Source organism: Mus caroli, chromosome 4, assembly GCF_900094665.2.
Source record: "Mus caroli chromosome 4, CAROLI_EIJ_v1.1, whole genome shotgun sequence".
NCBI classification, from domain to species: domain Eukaryota; kingdom Metazoa; phylum Chordata; class Mammalia; order Rodentia; family Muridae; genus Mus; species Mus caroli.
Window position 1 is genome coordinate 32465767 of NC_034573.1, and position 12955 is coordinate 32478721.

The following is a 12955-nucleotide window of genomic DNA, read 5'->3' on the forward strand; positions in this document are numbered from 1 at the left end:
GTGGCGGGGGTCGTGGGTAGCTGGCGGGTGTCAGCCGACCCTGCACTCTAGCTACCCCTGTGCTGGTCCGGCCGGAAGATAATCTTAAGCTGGACAGTGGTGGCACATGCCTTAATCCTAGCATTTGGGAAGCAGAAGCAGGAAGATTTCTGAGTTCAAGGCCAGCCTGGTTTACAGAGTAAGTTCCAGGACAGCCAGGGCTACACAGAGAAACCCTGCCTCTGCCTCAACCCCCCCCCCCAAAAAAAAAAAGAAAATGTTAAATCTAAAAAGATTCTTAACAAAAATAATCTGGTACACTATGAAAAGTTAAAACCTAAGAGTATCAGAAATAGACAAATCAGATTCACACCTCAAAGGCCCATAAAATATTTTGAGCAGTCATAGAAGAAAATCTCCCAAACCTGAAGAAAGAGATGCCTATAAACATATTAGAAGCTTACAGAACATAAAATAGATTAGATCTCAAAAATCCCCCACCATATAACAATCAAAACAGTAAATTAGAGAAAAGAGGAAAAAATATTAAATGATGCAAGGGAAAATGTCCAAATATCATATAAGGCAGACCTATTAGAATTACATCTGATTTCTCGACAGAGAATCTAAAGGATAGAAGGGTCTAGACAGATGTCTCACTGAATCTAAGAGACCATAGATGCCAGTTTAGACTACTATACCTAACAAAACATTCAATCATGACAGATGGAGAAAACAAGGTCTTCCATGACAAAACTAAACTTAAATACTAGCTGTCCACAAATACAACCCTATATAAGATACCAGAAGTAACATTCAACCAAGTATGTTAACTCTACCCAAAAAAATACAGGAACTAAGTAAATTCATACCTGACAAACCAAAAGGAGAAACACACACACACACACACACACATACAGAGAGAGACAGAGACAGAGACAGAGAGACATAGAGAGAGAGGGAGGGAGAGAGAGAGAGAGAGAGAGAGAGAGAGAGAGAGAGAGAGAGAGGACCACTGCTATTATCAGTAGGAATTAACATTATTTGGTCATTAATAGCTCTCATTATCAATTCCCAGTTAAAAAACATGGACTAACAGAATAAATATGAAAACAGGATCAATAATTTTCTTGAATATAAAAAAATATATCTCAACACACACACACACAAAAGTAGAATTGGTTCATGGCTGAAAAGATTCCAAACAAATTGGCTCAAGAAGCAAAATAGTATAGCCATTCAAATATTGGAAATATATACTTTCAACCAAAATTGATCAAAGTATATGTAGAAAGATTTATCATATTCATGAAAAGAAACATCCCCCAAGATGAAGTTTACATTTTGAATATCTATGATCCAAATGCAAAGGCACCCACATTTGTGAAAGAAACATTAAAGCTTAAGTAGTACATCAAATCCCACAGATAAATGGTGGGAAATTTTACCACCTCACACTCAGAAATGAATAAGTAATCTAGAGGAAAACTAAACATAGAAATAATGGAATTAACACATCTTATGATTCAAATGGACCCAAAAGATGTCTACAGAACATTTCACCCAAACACAAATAAATTTGCCTTCTTCTCAGCAGATCAGTGAATCATATTAAAAATTCAGTCACAAAGCATGTCTCAGAAAATGCAAGAAAACTGAAATAACTACATGTCAGACCACCATGTACAGGACCAAACTGGACTTCAACAACCACAGAAATAACAAACTCGTGAAAACTGAACAACCCTCTACTCAATGACCACTGGATCAAGAAAGAAATAACAAAAGAAATTCAGAAATTAATGATTTTATAGAATTGAATAAAAATAAAGGCAAAATATACCCAAACATATCAGACACAATTAACGCATTGCTAAGAGAAAACTTCCTAACACTAAGTACCTTCACACGGAAATTAGTGAGATACACAAATTGCTTTGAGACAGTTCTTTGCCTGTTTGCAAAAAGTGAACCTTCCTCCTGAAATGATACTGTCTAAAAGCAAACACACACACACACACACACACACACACACACAAAGATTGAGAAAGAGAGAGACAAGAGATACAGAGAGACAGAGAGACAGAGAGACAGAGAGACAGAGATAAAGACAAAGACAGAGAGACTATTTAAATGTATAAAAGATTCAGTACAGACCACAGGGGTAAGAGGACAGAAAAGAAGGAAAAGTACTTGTCAGTCAGATAAAATAATAGATTCATTCACCTCAGTAACATCTACTATGAATTATTTATTTTTACCTATTGTCTAAAATATTTTATTTATTTTGTATGGACATATGTGAACTCATATTCTATCTAATATGTGAATTTCAAATGACAACTTGCAAAAGTTGGTTCTTTCTTTCCACTATGGGAATCTTGGAAACTGACCTCAGGTCACCAGACTTGACAGCAAGTCCTCTCGCTGAGCCATCTGTCTAACACTGGAATAAAATTTCTTAAAGCAGCTTCATAAAGTCATTAATATGCATTCGCGTGGCATATCAATAAAATATAAACAATTACAAAATTATTTTGGTGAAAGCTCAATGGAGGGATAAGTGAAGAATACTCTGCAGCAATTGACCAAGAGCTTCATTACACAGCAAGTAACTGTTCAAGTGATAAGGTAAATATTTAAGTATTATGAAAGCTTTTTTAATTATCCAAGAAAATGAGCATACTATTGTGTTGCTTGCTAATATATACAGCTGAAAGACATGTGACAATATTATAACAGATATAAAGCCATGGGAAATAAATTAATATTAATAGAACCAAGCTATTCTATTCTATTCTAATAAAATTAATATTAATACAAAATGTATTATACTAAATTAATAAGTTTGGTATTTAACAGTATAATTCCTCATGCCTTTTTTGATACCTGTACTGTTTTTTTAAGTTCCTACATTTTTGTTATTTGTCACCCTTATGCCACCCAATGAAAGCCATTTTCTCCATTATTTTTATTTCCCTTAGCAGATCACTCTTGTTTTTATATTCCTGGCTTGATTGCTCCTGCAGTTCACTACCTCTGAATACTCTTTTACTTGCCTGGCTTCTACAGTTACTGTAGGATGTATATCCATATCTGAAGGAGCCTCTTACAAGGGAACAAATGATGTTTTAGCTTTTGACTGGGGATTACTTTCTTCAATATTATTTGTTTTCTAATTCCATCCACTAGCATGTAAATTTCAAGACTATATTTTTCTTTATACCTGAGTGGTTTTCCATTTGTGTGTGTGTGTGTGTGTGTGTGTGTGTGTGTGTGTGTGTGTGTTTGTGTATGTGTCTTTGTCTGTGTGTATGTGTATCACATTTTCATTATACACTCATTGATTCAAGGACCTCTAGGTTATTTTAATTACTAAGCTGTTATAACTAGAGAATTTATGAACATTTCTGAGCAAACAGTATTAAACTATGGTGTTGAGTCCTTTGGAAATATGAAAAGAATGGTATAGTTTGGTCACATGGTAGATAAATTTATTTTTAGTTTCTAATTTGTTTGTTTTTATTTTGAGAATTCTCTATTTTCTATATTACTCCACAAGCTTGCTGCTTTCCCCACAGTAAATGAGGCTTCCCTTTTTCCCATTAAGGAAAAAGTCAACATTGCAGAGAAGAATGCAGAAAGATTGTAGGAAACAGAGGACAAGACAGTATTATGTAAGACAAATAATAATTTCAGAAATTACACTCATAAATTTTCACCAGCAAGACTAGCTAAACATGGCCTAGACAAGAACAGCAACAGTAGATATGGCACACTAGCCAAGAACCAGCCAAAAAATGGCCTCAACTCTGCCCAAGCATCAATAAGAAAATAAGGAATGCTGAGAGCAGAATGATCTTCATAAGAGAAGAACACACCAATTGAATATCCAATTGTCAAATGCTGTGACTTGAAAACATACATACAAATAACATTACCCAGGCTGAGCAAATTATATTTTCCTTTGTATAGCTCAACATCTTATTAACTACTATGTCATGATGCCAAGAACTTATTATTCTGTCAAAAGAATACTACTCTAATAGGCCAAGTATTTCTCAATAATTGCTAATACCAGTTTAGGAGACCATTCTTTCTTTCTTTCTTTCTTTCTTTCTTTCTTTCTTTCTTTCTTTCTTTCTTTCTTTCTTTCTGTCTTTCTTTCTCTCTCTCGCACGCTCTCTTCCTTCCTTCCTTCCTTCCTTTCTCTCCTCCTTCCTTCCTCTCTTCCTTTCTTCCTTCCTCTCTCCCTCCCTTCTTTTCTTTCTTTCTTTCTTTCTTTCTTTCTTCCTCTCTTTCTTCCTCTCTTTCTTTCTTCCTCTCTTTCTTTCTTTCTTTCTTTCTTTCTTTNTCTTTCTTCCTCTCTTTCTTTCTTTCTTTCTTTCTTTCTTTCTTTCTTTCTTTCTTTCTTTCTTTCTTTCTTTCTTTCTTTCTTTCTTTCATTACTTAATAAATGAGCATCTCAGAGTAGGTAAATGTTTCCTATTCAAAAAAAAAAAAAATACCAGTGTCAGAGATATCCAAATTATCTTGCACTAAGACAACATGTAACACAGTGGGAGAGATAGAGATATTATTTCAGAAATATATGAAGTCAACCTTGATTTATAAACATTTGGCTTGAAATCCAGCTACCAATCTAAGTAGTCTGTTTTAGTAATCAATTACATGAATTACCAGGAGACATGCTAGAGGGCATTTTTTCCCACGTGATCAAGAAACCTTATTGTAGTATTAAGAAAAGACTCAGTTATGTTTTTTAATTGTGCTTATTCTGTGAAACAAAGTATCAGGGGTGCATCAGTGCATATTGAAAGGAGTCCTCAAAACCAAAATATATCTAATATAAGATAGAAAATAATAAATATCAAGAATAATTTTAAAAATCTAAGTTCAATAAGAATGTTATATATTTCAAAATATTTTGCTCACTAACAGTTGCATTTTTATTAGTAGTACTTCCTTACTTGTCAGAGGTACTTATTGTTAAATAAATCAGGGCAGAAGAAAGGAAACACTGAAGTCTATGAAAACCAGAATTAGAACTACCCAAAAACGGTATTTGCTGTGAAGATGCAATAGTTGCCTCTCATGGAATTTGAAACAGTTGTCAACCCCCAAAGTCTGAGTCCTAGAAAGCTTTGACACATATTGTTTCTCTTTCATTTTAATGTGCTATTTAATCACTTCTCAGACTATGAGGTCTTTTCAGTAATATGGGAATAAAACCACACATGCATGGCTTTTAAATTAAGATACAATTATTAATTTTTATTCTTTTATGTGTAAAAATCAATTTTTATGATTTGAATATATAAACAAATGCATGTGTGTTCATTTCATACAATATCTTCTTGTCAAAATCATTACTTGACATGCTAATTTATTCAATTTTAAGAAGGAAAATTTTCAGCTAGTTTTATAATTATATTCAGTATATCTTAATTAGTTTAATGATATATTGATTAAATTTAGACAAGTACCTATTATATGAAAATTAGTATTCCTTATTTTTGTTGACATTTAATACAATGGCCAAGAAAATAAAAATGATTCTATTAAGCTCTCTATTCATATTTTACTACAGTATGAGTTTGTTTTGCAAAATAATTATGATCAAAATAATATTTGTGTAACTCCTAGCACAGCTTGGAAATGCAATGATTAACCAATGGTAAGCAGATAGATGACATGCAGCAGATTGGACAAACACTTGTAATATTTTTTAACACACCAATCATGCATTAGAATATTTTGTATTTTGTATAAAGCTTTATAACTCTAAATTACATATCATTTTGTACGTTTTAAGGAAGCATATTTTTCACAAACGTGACAGGTGAGCTAAAGAAGAGTAAATCAAAAGAGTGGAAGAATGTCTGAGTTTTAACATAGAAAAGTTTTCTATTTTGTTTTCTTGATAACGTAATAATAGGTAGAAATATTTGTCATTCCTTCCAAAGAGTAACAAACATCCATTCTGCATTAGTTGCTAGGCAGAAGCAGAGGGGAAAGATTTTCTTCTCTTCACTGTGTAATCTGTACTTGATTACTAAAGAACTACTCCAATCAGTAGAGGAACCCACAAAACCCATCTCACTTTTCTCTTACATTCTGGTATAGAGAAAATCATCATCCAGCTCTCGATTCTTCCCTTCCCTTTCCCATGTGTAAATCTAGGGTCCGAGTACTTTCTAGATTAAGGGACCAATTCCTGCCTGCCAGTTTCCCTCAGACTGCACATTGTTTAAAGTATCTATTCTTCATGGCCACGTTCACATGTTCACTCTCTGCTCTTCTATATTACACCACGATAATGTGTGTGGTAAAGCAAAAGCATGAAAAGTCCATGTCCTCCAGCAAATATTGAAAAGAATAGGAAAAATAAAGCCCTCACCCTCTAGAAGGCTGAAATACAGTATTCTCCAGCTCAATACAATTATTAGATGCTCTCTGAGCACAGGGAGTGCCAGTTTCCGATCCTAGAAACACATTTCAAGCTGTATATCTGAGCTTAGACCAACATAGAAAGAACAAAACTATAGAGGGAAAAGTCATGTTACCTTCCTGAAACCACTCTGATCTGTAAATGTTCAGAAATCTAATGTAATCTCTAAACCCTATCAGAAGTTTGACTGTTGAATTATTTAGTAGGGACACTGAAGGGATTATGCACAAAGATGAAGTGTCAGCCTTTTGTCAGTATGGCCTACATTATTTTCTCAGGAAGTTAGTTACAGTTACATGGAATCAGGCCATCAATACATAAGTGGGATTTATATGCATTTTTAGTACTTGAACTATTATGGTATACCAGCTTTTAACATTTTCTCTTAGATTCTAATTGCCATTTAATATTAACATTTCCATGGACCAAAGCTGGTTAACAAACAAGGATATGTCTCAGATTTGTCTGTACCTTTCTTCCAAGTTGTACATGCACACTCATATCAGGAATTCTCAGAAATAGAGAAACAAACTGATATATTCAGCGGAAAGAAACAGATCCCTAGTGTGTAGGTGCATAATAGATGCTGATTTTCTTCATTTATATAAGTCACAAATTTGACTGTATCAGTGTTACTTTTTAGCTTGATAAAGTAGATAGAAACTGAAGAAACTGTATTCAGTCTGTTAGACTCCTTCAGTGTCAGATGCTGCTATCAACAACATAGTTGAATATCCTAGGGAAAAATGCTGTTCATCTTACAACTTAAAATCAAATACTATGTGCTCATTAAATATCATGTTACAAAATAATACATTGTAATTTTGACATTCTAATGGGAAATTATAGGAAAACTTAGCTACATTTCCCAAGAAATACAAAGGGATTAAAGCAAGAAAATAGGTAAGGAAATGGCCCAAAGACAATCCTGGAGTTCATGCATTATTTTTGTGATAGAGATCTATTTCCAAAATAAATGCTAAATACATATCACAGAAAATTTTAAAGTCAGTGACTGGAATGTTTTATACTTTTTACAAACATTTGTAAAATATAAAAATGGATCATTGTAAAAGTATTTAGTAGTGTGATGTAAGTTACTTGCTTCACAGTGGTTTTACGATAAAGCTCAAATGTCTGTTTTTATCCAGAACAAGAAAGTATCTTGGCCCTTGATGTTTTCCAGATGTGTTTTAATAAATTTCATTATCTACATTTTACTTAAGTTATTTCAGTAGAACTTTATTTTATGCTCGTTTGCATTTCATTTGCATACTTAGCTTACCCTTATGCAGAGGATTGATGAGAAATGCCCCGTAGTTTCAACATTTGAACACTTGGTTCCTAGTTGATAATTGTTGTTTGTAGACGACTAGGTGGTACGATATTGCTGGACAAAGTCAGTCATTGTCATTTGGGATTGTTTCACTTCTTACTTTCAGTTATCTCTCTGTTCTTTTTGCTTACAGTAGACTATACACTCAGCATCCTGCCCAGAAAACATGCCTGCTTCTTGCTTCAGTGCCATAATAGACTCTCATCCCTCTTGAATTAATATTCCAAATAAACTTTCTTGTATAGGTTGGCTTGATCATTGTGTTTATTACAGCAACAGAAAATAAGAAATGGAGCTTATGTTCAAAGATTATTGTATTACTTCACAGGTTTAATTCACACAAACTTCTTCAAATACCCTGGATATATTTTACTGTTTTATTTATTTATTTATTTATTTACACTCCAGATTTTATTCCCACTTCCGTGGGGTCCACCCTCTGACTGTTCCATATCTCATACCTCCTCCCCAACCCTGTCTCTAAAAGGATGTCTCCACCCCACACCTCCAACCCCACCCTCCCTCTAAACTTCCTGAAGCCTCTAAAGGGTTAAGTGCATCATCCCCGATTGAACTCAGACCCCACAGTCCTTTGCTGTATATTTCTTGGGGGCCTCATATCAGGTGGTGTATGCTGCCTGGTTGTTGGTATAGTGTTTGAGAAATCTTCTTGGTCCAGGTTAATTGAGACTGCTTGTCCTCCTACAGGTTCGCCATCCTCCTGAGCTTCTTTCCACCTTTCCCTAATTCAGTCCCAGGGGTCAGCAGCTTCTGTCCATTGGCTGGGTGCAAATATCTGCATCTGACTCTTTCTGATGGATGTTGAGTCTTCCAGAGTGGAGTCATGGTAGGTCCATTTTTGTGAGCACTCCATATCCTTAGTAATAGTGTCAGACCTTGGAACCTCCCCTTGAGCGGAATCCCTCTTTGGGCCTGTCACTGGACCTTCCTTTCCTCGGTCTCCTCTTCATACCCATCCTTGCAATTCTTTCAGACAGGAACAATTATGGATCAGAGTTTTGACTGTGGGATGGCAAGCCCATCCCTCATTTGATGCCCCATTCCCTGCTGGAGGTGGACTCTTTAAGATCCCTCTCCCTACTGTTGAGCAATTCATCAAAGGTCCCTCCCTATGAGTCTGCACATTTCTCACCTCCCAGCTCTCTGGTGCATTCTGGAGGGTGCCCCAACCTCCTACCTACTGAGGCTATCTGTTTCCATTCTTTCTGCTGTACTTTTATTATACATGAGTTTATTTTAGAATACATGATCTTTCATTCATGTATTTATTTTAATTTAGCCTATTTATAATTGTATAGCCATACTGAGTACAGAAACAAAGACATCTCTATAAGAGTTTTAGGGACTGTGGTGGGGGAAGAGTCCATTATTTCCTTCCCATGAGTATTTGTTTTAAATTTTTAGTGGTCAAGTCAAAGTAGGCAATGCATCTTTTAAAACTGCAATAAAGATTGCCTGTGTAGAAGTCATACTTTCTTTCTCAGAACTATCTACAATAGTATTTTTAAAAACACTCCAGGTATCCATTAAAAAAAGAACAAATCATAGAACCTTTGACTTTTAACTCAAACTGGATTCTTTCTCAATCAGAAACAACAATGTTCATTCTATAAAGTACAGGCTATTACAAAAGTATCTTCCTTACGAAGATGTTGAGGGATTAGGTAGGTAGATCAGTGGTTAAGAGAAATAACTGAACTTCCAGTACCCACTTGGTAGCTCACAATCATCTGTAATTTCAGTTGTAGGAGATTCATTGTTCTTTGCCAGCTTTGCAGGCACATGTTGCACAGACAATCATGCAATCTAAAAACGAAAATCATACTCAACCCTACACAAGGAAGTGCAGGCAACTAAGGACTATTATGATCAGAAGAAATAAGTTTTTCTAGATTAGAGCACCCAGTTGGTTGTTTAGTCCCAAATTCTCATTTCTGAAGCAGGCAAAGAAATAATATCACAAAGACTGAACAGATTGCAATTACGAATTTGGTAATAAATACATATCTGCATGTAGCAAACATTAATGATAAGAACATCCATAAATTTGAAAAATAGCAAGGAGAGGTAAATAGGATGACTCACATGAAGGAAAGTAAAGGGAGAAATGATGTGACTATATTAGAATCACAGATTTAAAATGTAAAAAACAAATGCAGCATGTAAAAAGAACACACATGTAAATAAAGAAAAACACCAAATAAATTTTGTGACCTTACTCATAGCCTTCACTTAATTTTCATATTTATTCAATTTTAAAACTGTTTAATTTGGCTCTAAGTTGCACCTTTTGAAGACAGAAGTCGTTAAAACCATTAAATCAATAGATATTTTAGCAATACATTACACAAGCATATGTCTTTGTATCCACTTTAAATCAAGAGCTACTTTTCTTTTTGATGAAAGATAGTGAAAGTATTTTGTTCATTTATTGCAGATGAAGTATTCCTGAAGACATCCCTGACTAATATTCTTTGCCATGGTCCTTAGCCAGTACACAGTTTCAAACAACTACTTTGCATGTTTCAGTCTCCAATGGCTTTCCAGAGGCATGCTGGTACTCTACTTTCTTGTTATCCAACTTAACTACCTTGGTACTATGCTAAGTACAAAGGGCCGCAATCAATTTCACAAATATAGGTTCATGACCTGCAACAAATATTACCTTAAAGTGAGGTGAATATTTCATAAGCCCAAACTTTGACTCATATATCACATGCTGATTTCTTTTCAAATATAAATCATACTCCTAGTTGTATATAAACAGAGGTCTGTAGGAAGAGTTCCTCAGGCCATACAACTGGCAATGTTCTCTTGTGCCTTCTATTTCTAGCGATCATGCTAGAAAACCACTCTGGTTGGCCTCCATAGATTTTAACTGGAGAATACAAAATAGAACAACTTTCTTCCCTGTATCAACTCTCAATGTTAATATTCTTTTCTCAGAACTAATGTATTTATGATTGTTACAATCTCATAATTGATTGTATCACAGAATCTTGAAGAATATTTTGTTATTTAACTTTATATGATATAAATTTGCATCCTCCTAATGTCAACTTATAAAGCTTCTTTTTGTAAATACAAATTGTGGCAATGTCAGAAATTATGGTGGTCTACGAACCCATCAACCTTGTCATAGAGTACATATGGCTATGTACACCCTTGCACTTAAATAAATCATAGTTAAACTTTTAAAAGGCCTTCTGATGGTCCCAGTCTCTTTATCTTTAGAATTTCAGTTTCTCAGTATCAGAGGTCTTTTTAACTCAGTGTTTCTCAACCTACATGTTACTATCCCTTGGAGGTAGAAATGTCACTTTCACAGGGGTTGTCTAAGACTATCTCAAAACAAATACATTTACTTTATGGTTCATAAAAGTAACAGAATTACAGATATGAGGTAGCAAAATGGAGTAACAAAAATAATTTTAAAGTTGGAGGTCAACAAAATATGAAGAACTTTATTAATGGTTCATAGCAGTAGGGAGGCTGATAACCACTGCTTTAACTGTTACTCTCAAACTTTCCCAACCTTGAAAATATTTCTACTTTATTTTTTAACCTCTCCTTATTTTTCAATATATCCCAAATCAATTATCTTACTCACAATAATGTCCTTTACTTTCCTATAAACAATCCTATTTAAGTCTCCCATGATTTGGCTTGTTCTTCAGTTTTCTTCTCATTTTTATTGAACAGGATCTGATGCAATTAGTCTTCAATCTGGCAACACATTTGTGAATGGCAAGAACATTCTGATTCTCCCAGGCTGCACTTCTAGCATAGGAATTCCCGGCATGAACAATAGCATGCAGTTTATGTAGTAGTGAGGCTCAAATCCAGGGCTTCTGCAAGCTAGAAAAGCACTTGGTTGGTAAACCAAGCAACATACAGATTCCTCCACAGTTTATTTCAGCTTCACCAGGTCTTGATCCTGTTTTCTATTTTTCAGGCACTAAAATCAGAGTGCCACAGGAACTCAATTTAATAAAGAATTTAGAGTGATCTTACATATTTTAAATGTCAGGACTTTGTTAAGTCGATTTCTTGTGAATAGTAGAGATGCTTTCTCATAGTCTTAAGTGACAAAATGGGTCAAAGTCAAAAGAGACATCCTTTATCAGATCCAAGAATATTGAATCAAACTTCAGATTCTGTGTCTACTACACTTCCAAGTGTAATTTAGTTGTCAAATATTCAATACTGCACACAACAAAGAAATGACTTAATCAGTAATTAAAGCATCACTGACAAATATCCTGTTAGGGTTAATCAAGCTTAACACTAAATAATGCTAAATGGCCATAGATGACCCAGACAATATGTTATAGTTAGAAGATTTGTTAGCAGAGCCCATGGAAAATTATGATGCCACAGAAAACATAATTTAATTTAAAAATGTCCCTTATCTCTATAGCCTATACTTTAGTGCAATACTGTTAGGAAATACAGGCTTATCATATTAAACTTGATACAAATTCCTGACTTTTCTATTAGCCTAAGAGAAGTAATCCCAAAACCTTAGAACCTTCTTAATTAACTTTGTCTCTATCAGATGAAAACACATGGAAATCTTGTCCAAAAAGTGACATTTGAACTTAGAGTATACAATTATTTAAGATCAAAAAGAAAGTAAAAATGCTAGAATGCCTAGCAATCTTGTCCAGGAGGTTTCCTCTTGTGTCTCAGCAATATCATAATAATGATATTTCATAGGCACTTCATCACATGTTTTAGAACCCCCGAGATGCCTCCAAATGGATCACAACAGAATCTACCATCATAATCACTCAGAGAATATAACCCCCCTCTGTGATTGGATTAAATTTTTGTTTTATAGTTATCTTCTGTGTCTGCTAAGGCTCTTAATTCTAGCTAAATGTCTTATTAAATGCTAGACATTTGCTATATTTCATATGGCTATGCTCTCTCATAGACATGTTGGCATATCATATTCACATAATTTTTGAGGTTCCAGTGACAAAGTCCTTCCCATTTTATCTTTGCTATATGGCAATTCTCATAGATCTTACCACTTCTAATACCCTCAATACTCATCATTCCTGCAAACCTTGAAAATCTCCAAATTACAAGTGATCACTGATTCTTTTTCTAATTTTCCCTTCTCTCTGTCTTTGCTTCTCCCTCCCTCCCTCCCTCCCTCC